We start from the raw sequence: 12,020 nt of genomic DNA on the forward strand, positions 1-12,020 counted from the left end.
AATAAGAAGTATTTGTGCAAAATTTCAAGCGGCTAGCTTTACTCCTTCGAAAGTTAGTGTGATTTGGACAGACAGACGGACGGACGGACAGACGGACGGACGGACGGACGGACGGACAGACGGACGGACGGACATACGGACGGACATGGCTAGATCGACATAAAAAATCATGACGATCAAGAATATATATACTTTATGGGGTCTTAGACGAATAATTCTTGAATTTACAAATAGAATGACGAAATTAGTATACCCCTATCCTATGGTGGAGGGTATAAAAAGTAAAAAGGCGCTATGTTCGGCCGGGCCGAACTTTGAATACCCACCACCTCGGATATATATGTAAACCACCTTTCGTCATAATCCGGTGAAAAATGCATAATTTATGGCCCCATAACAGCTTTATCGGAATATGGTCCGAGTTCGGCCAAATTCGACACGGACTTTGAGTGGTCTAATAAGAACAAGACATTATTCATTTTTGTAGAACAAAATATTGGTCTTATTAGTAGCCATATCCAAATATAGACCGATCTGAACCATACATAAGTCACTGTGTCAAATTTCACCGAAATCGGATTTGAAATGTGCCTTTTATGGGGTCAACACTTTCAATCGAGAGATCGGTTTATATGACAGCTATATCCAAATCTGAACCGATCTATGCCAAATTGAAGAGGGATATCCAAGGACGTAACACAACTCACTGTCCCAAATTTCGGAGAAATCGGACAATAAATGCGACTTTTATGGGCTCAAAACCTTAAATCGAGAGATCGGCCATATGGGAGCTATATCGAAATCTGGACCAATTTGGGCCAAGTCTCAGAAAAGAAGAGCCTGACAGAGCGCACTCTCCCAAATTTCGGCGAAATCGGATAATAAATGCGCCTTTTATGGCCCCAAAACCTTAAATCGAGAGGTCGGTTTATATGGCAGCTATATATAAATCTGGACCGATCTGATCGACCAAATTGCAGAAATATGTCGAAGGGCCTAATACAACTCACTGTCGCAAATTTCAGCAAAAGACGATAATAAATGTGGCTTTTATGGGTCTAAGACCCTAAATCATCGGTTCGGTCTATACGGCAGCTATATCCAAATCTGGACCGATCTATGCCAAATTGAAGAGGGGTATCCAAGGGCATAGCACAACGCACTGCCCCATAAAAAGGGACGGATCTCCCCATAGGAATTACGTCGTCCTACTGACCGTTTTGCTGTTCCACAGTGTTACAAATACGTTCGACGCCCACGCCCTTGATTCGGGCGCCCCACGCCCCAAACGATGCGGATCGTGCCATTCTCAGAGAAAGCGTTAATCTCCCGAAAATATATCTCGGTTCCTGAGTTCCCAATGTTGACCGTCCGGTCTATAAAAATTGTTGCTTCCAGGTGCTCCAGACGTGAAATCGAGAGATCATTTTAAATGGGAGCTATATCAATCTAAATGCTGATTTTGACCATACTTGGCACAGTTGTTGGAAGTCGTAACAGAACAAATACAGATGCAAATTTTGCCCATGAACATTCCACTAAGGAACAGGGGCAAACTTCTTACATATCAATGAGTGCAGTCCGATTCAAGTTTAAGCTCAATCATAAGGGGCCTCCCTTTTATAGCCGAGTCCGAACGGCGTGCCGCAGTGCGACACCTCTTTGGAGAGAAGTTTTGCATGGCATAGTACCTCACAAAATTTGCCAGCATTAGGAGGGGAAAGCCACCACTGAAAATTTTTTCTGTTGGTCTCGCCAGGATTCGAACCCAGGCGTTCAGCGTCATAGACGGACATGCTTGCCTCTGCGCTACGGTCGCCTCCAGTCGTATCAGAACATAATGTGCAAAATTTGAGACAGATCGGATACAAATTGAAGCTCCAACCGCGAAATCAAGAGGTCGATTTTTATGGGAGCTATATGAGGTTATACAATATAACGATGTGGACGGTACTTAGCACAGTAAAATGAAGTCTTGACAGAACACCACGTGCTAAACTTTTACCAAATCGTATAACATTTGCGCCGTCAAGGGGCTTAAAATGTCAAATAGGAAGATGGATTTATATCGGAGCTATATCCGGTTATAGACCGATTTGAACCGTACATATCAGACAAAAACTACGGCTTGTAGGGAGTCAATAAGTCAAATCGGCGGATCGGTTTATAAAAGAGCTTCATCCAAATCTGGATTGTAATGGCCCATTTGCAATCCCCAATGCACTACTTCAATAAGAAGAATCTGTACAAAATTTTAAGCGGCTAGCTTTGCGCATTCGTCATTCTATCGTGATTTCGGCAGACGGATGGACTTGGCTAAATCGACTCAGAATGTAGAGACAATTTAGAATATATATACGTATGGGGTCGCAGATTAATATTCGAGGTGTTGCAAACGAACTGACAATATTAGTTTACCCCCTATCCTATAGTGGTGGCTATAAAAAGAATCTGTGAAAGACTGTAACGTGATACAATAGGCAGACAGCGCTTGATCTTATTAGGTTTTACCGCGATCTAGAGTTAAGATATATACTTTATATCGGATCGGAAATGTTTCGGGAATACTTCGATGTGTTACAAACTAATGGTGGGTATAAAAATAAAGTATCATATTTCACTCTAAATTGTGTGAAAAACTTCAGGGTGATCGGTTCAGGCGGCCACCGTAGCGCAGAGATTAGCATGTCCGCCTATGACGCTGAACACCTGGGTTCGAATCCTGGCGAGACCATCAGAAAAAATTTTCAACGGTGGTTTTCCCCTCCTAATGCTGGCAACTTTTGTGAGGTACTATGCCATGTAAAACTTCTCTTCAAAGAGGAGTCGCACTGCGGCACGCCGTTCGGACTCGGCTATAAAAAGGAGGCCCTTTATCATTACAAATAAACAAATCGCTATACTTTATCATTTAGTAATTAGAAGAATATTGGGATCGGACATGAAGACTTTGACGGATTGCAAATGAATTTGCCCAAATAAGTATATCTTTATAGTTGAAAAACGCCCAATAATATATGTTTTGAGTTATTGGTTGCCCAAAAAGTAATTGCTGATTTCTCATATAGTCGGCGTTGACAAATTTTTTCACAGCTTGTGACTCTGTAATTGCATTCTTTCTTCTGTCAATTATCAGCTGTTACTATTAGCTTACTTTAGAAAAAAATAGTGTAAAAAGAGTATATTTGATTAAAGTTCATTCTAACTTTTATTAAAAATGCATTTACTTTCTTTTAAACAATCCGCAATTACTTTTTGGGCAATCCAATATTTACATGGATTTTGTGAATAACTACTTGTGAAGTGGGATTATAATTTGGTTTTGGCTTCTTCCAAAAAACTTTGTGCATAAGATTCATGTTGTTGGCCATGCTTAGCATATGTTTCATATGCATATAATTCCATCTTAATTAATTTTTTTTTATTTCTATGAAAACATAATTATATAGGTGCTTATAAACACAAAACAAATATCAAAAGTTTTTATTTACTTTCTTTCTTTGCAGAACCACATAGCAGCAGCAACCAAAACATGTCATTTGAAAATTTACAACACAAAGACCAGAAAACTCCTCTACATAGGTGTCTCGTAATGTCTCACGTATGAGACGCAAAGTCAGAATATGCTCCTTAAAGTGCTGTTGTCATGTTAACTGGAAAAACGCCCAAGTTGTTCTTAAACGACACCAGGTAATTATGCATATTTAATCAAAACTTTCCATAAACAAAGTCAAAACCTAAGAATCACCCATGCAGCCCACACCAGCCAGCATCATGTCACTTGAATGCCTTCACTCTTTCGCGCTGCTTCACGATTCTTTGTACTTGAAGTTGCATGTATAATGCCACTTAGGAAAAGTTACACTTGAATTCCAAGGAATTTTTAGAATTAGAGTAAAACCATCTTAGAAAGTTTAAGCCAGGCAGGGTGTAATAGAGCTAAATTGCTACACACATACATACACACACAAAAAGGCAATGAAAAGTACTTGGTTGGGGGAGGACTAAGGTAATCACCAAAGAACTCACGAATAACATATGAATACGCCTTAAAGCATTTCGTTGCGGTAAATGCAAAATGTCGTAATAACACAATTATATTTTTATAAAGTTATCAATTAATGTTAGGCGCCCCGGTAGCCTAGTTGGTAGCGTGCTGGGTTTTGCCAGTGCGGGAGTCGTGGGTTAAATTCCCACCAGACGCCTTGGTTTGTCTCTACTGTGGTATCACAATGGACAATAAGTGTCTAAGTGAGTCTGTAAAGGACTACCACTCTTACCTAACCTAACCTAACCTACCAATTATTGTTAAGGAATAGGGATTTACACAAAAGATTTTCTATTCCTACGGGTTAAACTGTCCTATGCTTTAAAGGATTTTGTTTGCTAATAATAAATAAAGTATCCCTCAATTTTTTTCCTTTTGGTCCCAATAAGCGAAAATAAAATTGTTTCTGAAGTTTTAACCAGGATTCGTCACCAGGTGTTCAGCTTCATAAACCGATATGTATTTTTTATCCAATTGTCAAAAATTGTCTTTTTTTGGGCCAAGATTTGGATAAACACATGCCACAATAACCCTATTTTCTCCTATAGGACTGTTACACTATTCGTCTTACACGTGATTAATTTCCATGTAATAAATTTCGAGAAAAAATCCCAAAATTTGAAAGAAAATTTATGTTAAGACAAAACGAATTTTCTCTATCAAGAAAGAAAAAAATTTCCTTTTAAATAAAAGTTGAAAGAAAAATCGCAATGAAATTTTCTTTCAAGTCATTTTATCAATGACATATTGTCTAAAGACAACACTTTGAATAAAATAAAAACCAAACTTACAATCCCTAACTTCAAAAATCGTCAAGCATCAAAAGGCAAACATTTTTGCACAAATTCCTCAAAATGACCTCAAATTGTCACGCCAGGCAGCCCTATTTATGCACCTGATATATGTACCTCAATATGAACCGATTGTTGATTTGATAACTTGAGATATCGGAGTACAATGCTTATCTGCTGAAGATACATATGTAATTTCTGCTTATAATTAGAAATCGTTCAATAAACTTGACATAAGCGATTCATGTTGGAAACTTCAGTTACACACCACAATGCACAGTGTTCTCGCTTGTAGGGGAAGGAGCGACAAAAATATTTCTATTAAATTTATCGATCTGAAATTTGCATTAAAGGTTTCTAGTGGGTAAAAAAACACTATTACGAAAAATCATGAACATAAAAAAATGTCATTTAAGAACGGCATTAGGTTCAGCGGGGCCGAAGTTTGGATACCCACTACCTCGATTATATATATTAACCACATTTCGACAAATTTGTGTAAAAAATGTAATGTATCGAGAAATATAATGTTTCAATAATGTAGGGATGTAGTGATGTAACTTAGCTCAATGTACTAAATTTCAGCAAAATCGGATATAAAGACCTTGGATTAAAAACTTTCATTCGGGAGATCGTTCCGAAAATGGACCGATCCAAACCACGATCGTTACAGACTTTTAGGGACTGACTTACACTGCTCACTGTGTAAAAAATCGGAAAATCGCTACATATGACAGCTATATCCAAATATGGATCCCCTTAGGACATACTCAGCATGAATATGGAGTGGCCTAATACAACTCACTGTACGAAATTTCAATTTCGGTCGATATATGTGACCATTATGGGCCTAAGACCTTAAATCGGGAGATCGGTCTATGTGGGGGCTAAATAAAATTATAGTCCAATATACCCCATCTTCGAACGTTATACGCTTATGGACAAAACAAAGTTCCAGCTCAATATCTTTATTACCCACCATCCTTCGCTGGAGGGTGGTGGTCTAGCGTTCGAAGCCATCAATACAGCTTCCAGCAGATGCACAGAATCATGTGTATACCATGAGTGTAATGTAATTGTGCGGACAAAAAATCTGCCATTACAAAAAAAAACACATGCATTGGGAAAAGCACAGCTAATGAAAGGCTAAAGAGCGGGGTTAATGTGGTATTTATATCATAGAGGCGTTACGGGAACAGGCTCAAGAAACCGGCTCTGGATAACTATGAGCATCACACATGCTGGAACTTTTAAACTTCAATCTGTGTGGTGTTCTTTGTTAACACGAGAAGCTCAGCCGGGAGCTACTGGGCGCGTCCACAGGTTGAAGATAGTATAATGCTTCATACAGAGTAGCAGCAACTGCAGTTGCAGACAATCAGCTTTATTGAGTGAAGAGTCTTACTGGAAGGCCATGTGGCACCTGCTCTTGCTAAAATACTGAGTGCCTATGATACTCGATAGGACAAGGTGAGTTATTGGCGCCATTAAATAACCAATGGCCATCATGTTCCCGTGGCGATCGGCCAGAATGAGCTTGCTCTCCCATAAGAGCTTGACGAGGAACGCCAACTCGACTTGCAAAGGTGGCTACAACAACAACCATTGGAGAGTTTGAAACTTTCTAGCATAATCGTGCTCGTAACGTTTTGACGTACGACCATTATATAGCTCCCATATGAACACTTCGAATCAAATGGTCGCCTGCTTCTATGACAAAACTGGCCATGAGGCTACTGTTCCGCTTGAGCAACGTAGGACGATCAATTCTAATTGATACACAACAATTTTACTGCCAGAAGTCTTGGGAGAAAAAACGAACAAGTCATTGTTCATCATTGATCATTAAAATGATCAATGATGACAAATTTGCCTTTTCATTATTAGGCCAGAAACATATATAGCAGCCCTCGTAGTGTCAAAACGCTATTGCTACCAAAATAGCGATATACATAGCAAATCTGCAAAATGTAGCAAGGAGCCAAGCAGTGGTGAGGCGTCGGGTGGGGTCGGGAGAAAAGGAGAGAAGAGAAATGTCCATTCCATAAGAAAATTAAAAAAAAGAAAGTCTGGAATATGAGCAATTCGAAATGTTCAGGCCTTATAAGAGATTGCGAAAGTTTTAACAATAAAAATACTATACATCAACAGCTTTGGTAAATGCGAATTTATATTGTTGTGCTATTCTGCTTTTTACTTCTTCATATGAGAGTTCACAGAGCACACATACAGCCATTCAAGCATAGCTATGTACATGAATTAATAATTTATGGATAAAATTAAAGGTAAAACATCTTCATTCTACTTAGGCACAAAACTAAGTGTATGTAGACATTTAGCAAAAAGTGTCTACTTCACATAATTACACATCCATACTCGTATATCCATATTAGTTTCCATTTAGTTTGTGTTTGTTTGTGAGCTAGTAGAATACTACAAATTAAAGGAATGTCATTTTAAGGGGTTGGTCACGTCTCAAAATGTCCCCTTTCGAAACCATTTGTAGAGATATTTGCTTAAAAAATTTTGTAAAATGTGGGGAAAGGAAGATTTTTTAGCATCCGCATTCAAATTATGAAACGTAAGGAGGGCTTAAGTCGGATAAAGCTGACCTGATAAAATCCTGTACCACACTGGGAATGCATCGAAATTAAAATTGGCTTAAATTTGAAATGTAGAATATTGACCAAAACAAGTACGTAATGCAGGAGTCACAGAGGAAATTGAAACCAATTCCAACAAATATCGGTACATATTGTGAAAGTCGTAAAAAAAGCGCCGCACAGAATTTTGTGAAGTTCGGTTGAAAATGCGACTTCAAAGGCTCTAAAATTTTAAATCGGGAACACATATGTATATATGGGAGCTATATCTAAATATGAACCGATTTCTAGAAAATTTATCAGTAATCTTAAGACATAAAGAGAACATTTAGTATAAAATTTTGGTAGAATCAGTTGACAAATGCCCAAATAACTACAGTATAATTGCAAAATTGGACGAACATACGTATGGGAGCTGTATTCCAATCCGAACTTATTTCGACCTAAATCTTCGTTGTTTGTGGTAGTCATAGAATTAAGCAGTGTGCAACACTTTGAGCACATCAGTTGATGAATGCGCCTGCACAGGTTCTAGAAATGCAAATCGGGAGATACATACATATACACACATAGAAATTTTTGCTGAAAAAACAAACACTGTCTGCTGTATATTAGAAGTTAATTTTGCTGCTATTGTAGCGGTAGTTCTACTATTACAGCAGTAATTCTGCAATTTCATAGTAGCAGGCTTTTACTGCTGAAAAGTCTGTTGTTTTTTTTTAAGGAGAAATAGAACACATTTACAAATGTGTGTCTCAGTGGTTTATAATCACCACTGAATGTATACTTTTCACACCTTTTTTTCTTTAAATTTAGATACAAAAGGCCATGCGAGTCATGTGCACATTAGTAATAACAAAAAAATAAAAAGGGGAAAAGTTTGACCGGTATGAACTTTGAAAACCCACCACCTCGGGTATATATGTAAACCACCTTCCGTCATAATCCGGTGAAAATTGCATACCTTATATCCCATAGCAGTTACATCGAAATATGTTCCGATTTGGACCAAATACTAATAAGAACAAGTCATTGTTCAATTGTGTATAACAAAATATTGGTCTTTTTAGTAGTTATATCTAAAAACAAACCGATCTGAACCATATACGACACGGTTGTCGAAAAGCCTAACATAAGTCACTGTTTCAAATTTCAGCGAAATCGGATTATAACTGTGCTTTTTATGGGCCCAAGACTTTAAATCGAGAGGTCGGTATATATGGCAACTATATCCAAATATGAAACGATCTGAGCCACATTGAAGAGAGCTATCGAAGGGCCTAAAACAACTCCCTGTCCCAAATTTCGGCGAAATCGGACAATAAATGCCACTTTTATGGGTCCAAAACTGTAAATCGAGAGATCGGTCTATATGGCAGCTATATCCAAATCTGAACCGATCTGCCCCAAATTAAAGAGGACTGTCGAAAGGCCTCTCATAACTCTCTGCACCAAATTTCGGCGAAATCAGTCAATAAATACGCCTTTTATAGGCCAAACCCTTAAATCGAGAGATCGGTCTATATGGCATCTATATCCAAATCTGAACTGATCAGGGCCACATTGAAGAAAGACGCCGAAGGGTTTAAGACAACTCACTGTCTCAAATTTCAGCAAAATCGGGTGATAAATGTGGCTTCTATGGACCTAAAGACCTAAATCGGCGGATCGGTCTATATGGCAGCTATATCCTAATCTGAACCGATCTGGGCCAAATTGATGAATGATGTCGAAGGGCGTAACGCAACTCACTGTGCCAAAATTTTAGCAAAATCGGATAATAAATCGGTCTATATGGGGGCTATATAAAGATATAGTCCGACATAGCCTATCTTCGAACTTAACCTGTTTATGGACAAAAAAAGAATCCGTACAAAGTTTCAGCTCAATATCTCTATTTTTAAAGACTGTAGCGTGATTTCAACAGACAGGCGGATGGACATGCCTAAATCGTCTTAGATTTTTACGCTGATCAAGAATATATATACTTTATAGGGTCGGAAACGGATATTTCGATATGTTGCAAACGGAATGACAAAATGAACTTACCCCCATAATGCGGTGGTGGGTATAATAATGCGAGCTAGCTCAGCCATATTTCGAAATGTACACCAATGGATGGAACAGGTAGCTTCTTTACAGTAATATTTCACAAATTAAAATCAATTCTTCTAACAAAATTTCTAAAAAATGTCTTAATTAATCAAAACAAGTAACAGGCAACCATAAAAAGTAGCATTAAGATTTTTTTTCACCAGACTTGTGTACTGAAAACAGAAGATTTTGTTAATTGAAATAGCAGTAAGAAATGTTTGCTGAAACAGCGGTAATGTCTGCCATTCCATTTTCAGCAGACAAAAACTGCTGTTTTAGCAAACATTTTTGCTGTTTTGAATAACAAATTTGGTTAAGTGTATACAACAGATATATCTAAATCCAACCAATTTTTATCAAGCTTGTCAGTAATGGCGAGAGTCATAGAAGAAATCTTCGTGCAAAATTCCATGAAAATCGTTTAACAAATGAATATATTATTGCCATATTAGTCCAAATCCAACGAACACATATATGGAAGCTATGTTTAAATGTGAACCGATGTTTTCAAATTTTCGTCTCTAAACCAAAAATACCTGCCTACCTATATTTTATTCATAGACAGAAGGACATAGTCTAAATCGAATCGGGAAGTGATTCTAAGCCAATCGGTATACTTATCAATGGATCTATCTTTCTTCCTTCTGGATGTTACAAACAAATGCAGTACGTTTTAATACCAATACAGTAGTGGTGTAAGGTATACAAATTGAGCTATACATTTGCAGGAGAAAATGCATTAAATATATCAATATTAACATTACCTTAGTAAAATAGAGGCCACCGTAGCGCAGAGGTTAGTATATCCGCCTATAACGCTGAACGCCTGGGTTCGAATCCTGGCAGGAACATCAGAAAAATTTTAAGCGGTGGTTATGCCGGCGACATTTGTGAGGTACTTTGCCATGTAAAAACTTCTCCCCAAAGAGGCGTCGCTCTGAGGCACGCCGTTTGGACTCGGCTATAAAAAGTTCGACCGGGCCGAACTTAGCACAGTTAAGGGAGTGGGCGACGAATGCGCATGCTACATTGTGGAAAAGCGAAACGGTCCGTAAGACTGCGAAAATCTTATGGGGAGATTAGGGTCGTGAAAAGACGAGGCTATTGCTAAAAGGAAGTAAGAAGGAAGTTAGTATATCTTTCAGTATCATAAAGGGACACATAGGACTACGAGCTCACAAATGTAAAATCGGTGCGAAAGGCTTCGCGTTGGCCTTCACTGTCAAATCGTCTGCTCTTACATTCCTCCTCGCTTTGCTATGATCCTTCCTTTAGTGTTCCGTTTTCCTATTGGCAAAATAGTGCTCATAAATCCGAGAACGACTTCATGTTGGCGAATTATAAAATTAATGAATAAATTAAACAAAGAGTACAAATTTGACCTGGTCGAATCTTGGGAAACCAATACCATGGATCCTGCTAAAAATGAACTCAAATGAAGTTAGTTGAGGGGTAGAGGTCTACTTTTGTGCCAAATTTCTGTAAAATCAAGCAAAAATTTACTCTTCTTGGGAACATAGTCGACAAATAAGGAGATCGACTTATATGTTAGCTATATCAGGTCATAGACCGATTTGGACAGTACTTCGTGCAGAATCTCAATCAAATCTGACAGTAGTTGTGGCTTCCAGTCACTCAAGAGGTTAAATAGGGAGATCGATTTATATGGCAGCTATATTAGGGTAAGGACCGATTTGAACCGTACTAGGCACGGTTGTTGTTAGTTATAACAAAACTCTCTTCGCAAAATTTCAACTAAAATGGGCAAAAATTACGAATTCCAGGGAGAATGGTGAGATCGGTTTATATGGAATCTACATCCGGTTATAGACCGTACCGTATAGGGCACGGTTGTTCAAAGTCATAACAAAACTCTCCGTGCAAAATTTCAGCCAAATCAGGCAGTCGGTAGATCACCATGCCCACTCTGTACTCTAGCTTTGATTCATTCGTGAAGCATAAACTTCCAGATAACAGTTCCAGAGTTCCTTCAATCCAAGATTGTGCCGCTGGCAGCAATGCCTCGCACTCGATCTTAAGTGTCGCCTCAGGTATCTGATCCGAAAGCTTTGTCATTCCATCCAGGTTTTCTACCGTTGCCTCGATTATACCACAATGGTGTGACCTACTCCCATCCTCTATACCGTCTTCCGACGCGTCGCGACGCCTGAAATCTCATAGCCGTAGTGGCACTTAATCAAACTTAATATGTCACTATTTTCAGTGAACTAGTGGGCGTTTTCGTCATCGTTCCTCCCATGCCGAGAGAACATGATCTGTTAACCTGTTTTATTATCTTTAAGTTACACTTTTGCTATCGCATTCCACCAAACTACTGAAGAGTAAATAAGTTTTGTTTTAATCACGTCCCTGCAGAGCCAAAGAACTATGCTTGGATTCATCAATTCAAGCCTACATTCCGTCTACATATGACACTTGCAGCTCAGTTTCTTGTCCAAGATCACTCCGAAGTAATATACCGAC

At 38.5% G+C, this 12,020-nt stretch overlaps 1 long non-coding RNA gene across 2 annotated transcripts in view; it reads left to right on the plus strand.

Moving 5' to 3' along the window:
* LOC106084905 (uncharacterized) overlaps nt 1-12,020 on the plus strand; it is a 417,203-nt gene that overhangs the window by 258,200 nt on the left and 146,983 nt on the right. For both annotated transcript variants that reach the window (XR_009398537.1, XR_009398536.1), the window contains exon 8: nt 3,507-3,690. This is a non-coding gene — a long non-coding RNA (uncharacterized LOC106084905). The remainder of the gene's footprint in view (nt 1-3,506; nt 3,691-12,020) is intronic.

Source organism: Stomoxys calcitrans, chromosome 5 (assembly GCF_963082655.1).
Source record: "Stomoxys calcitrans chromosome 5, idStoCalc2.1, whole genome shotgun sequence".
Taxonomy (NCBI): domain Eukaryota; kingdom Metazoa; phylum Arthropoda; class Insecta; order Diptera; family Muscidae; genus Stomoxys; species Stomoxys calcitrans.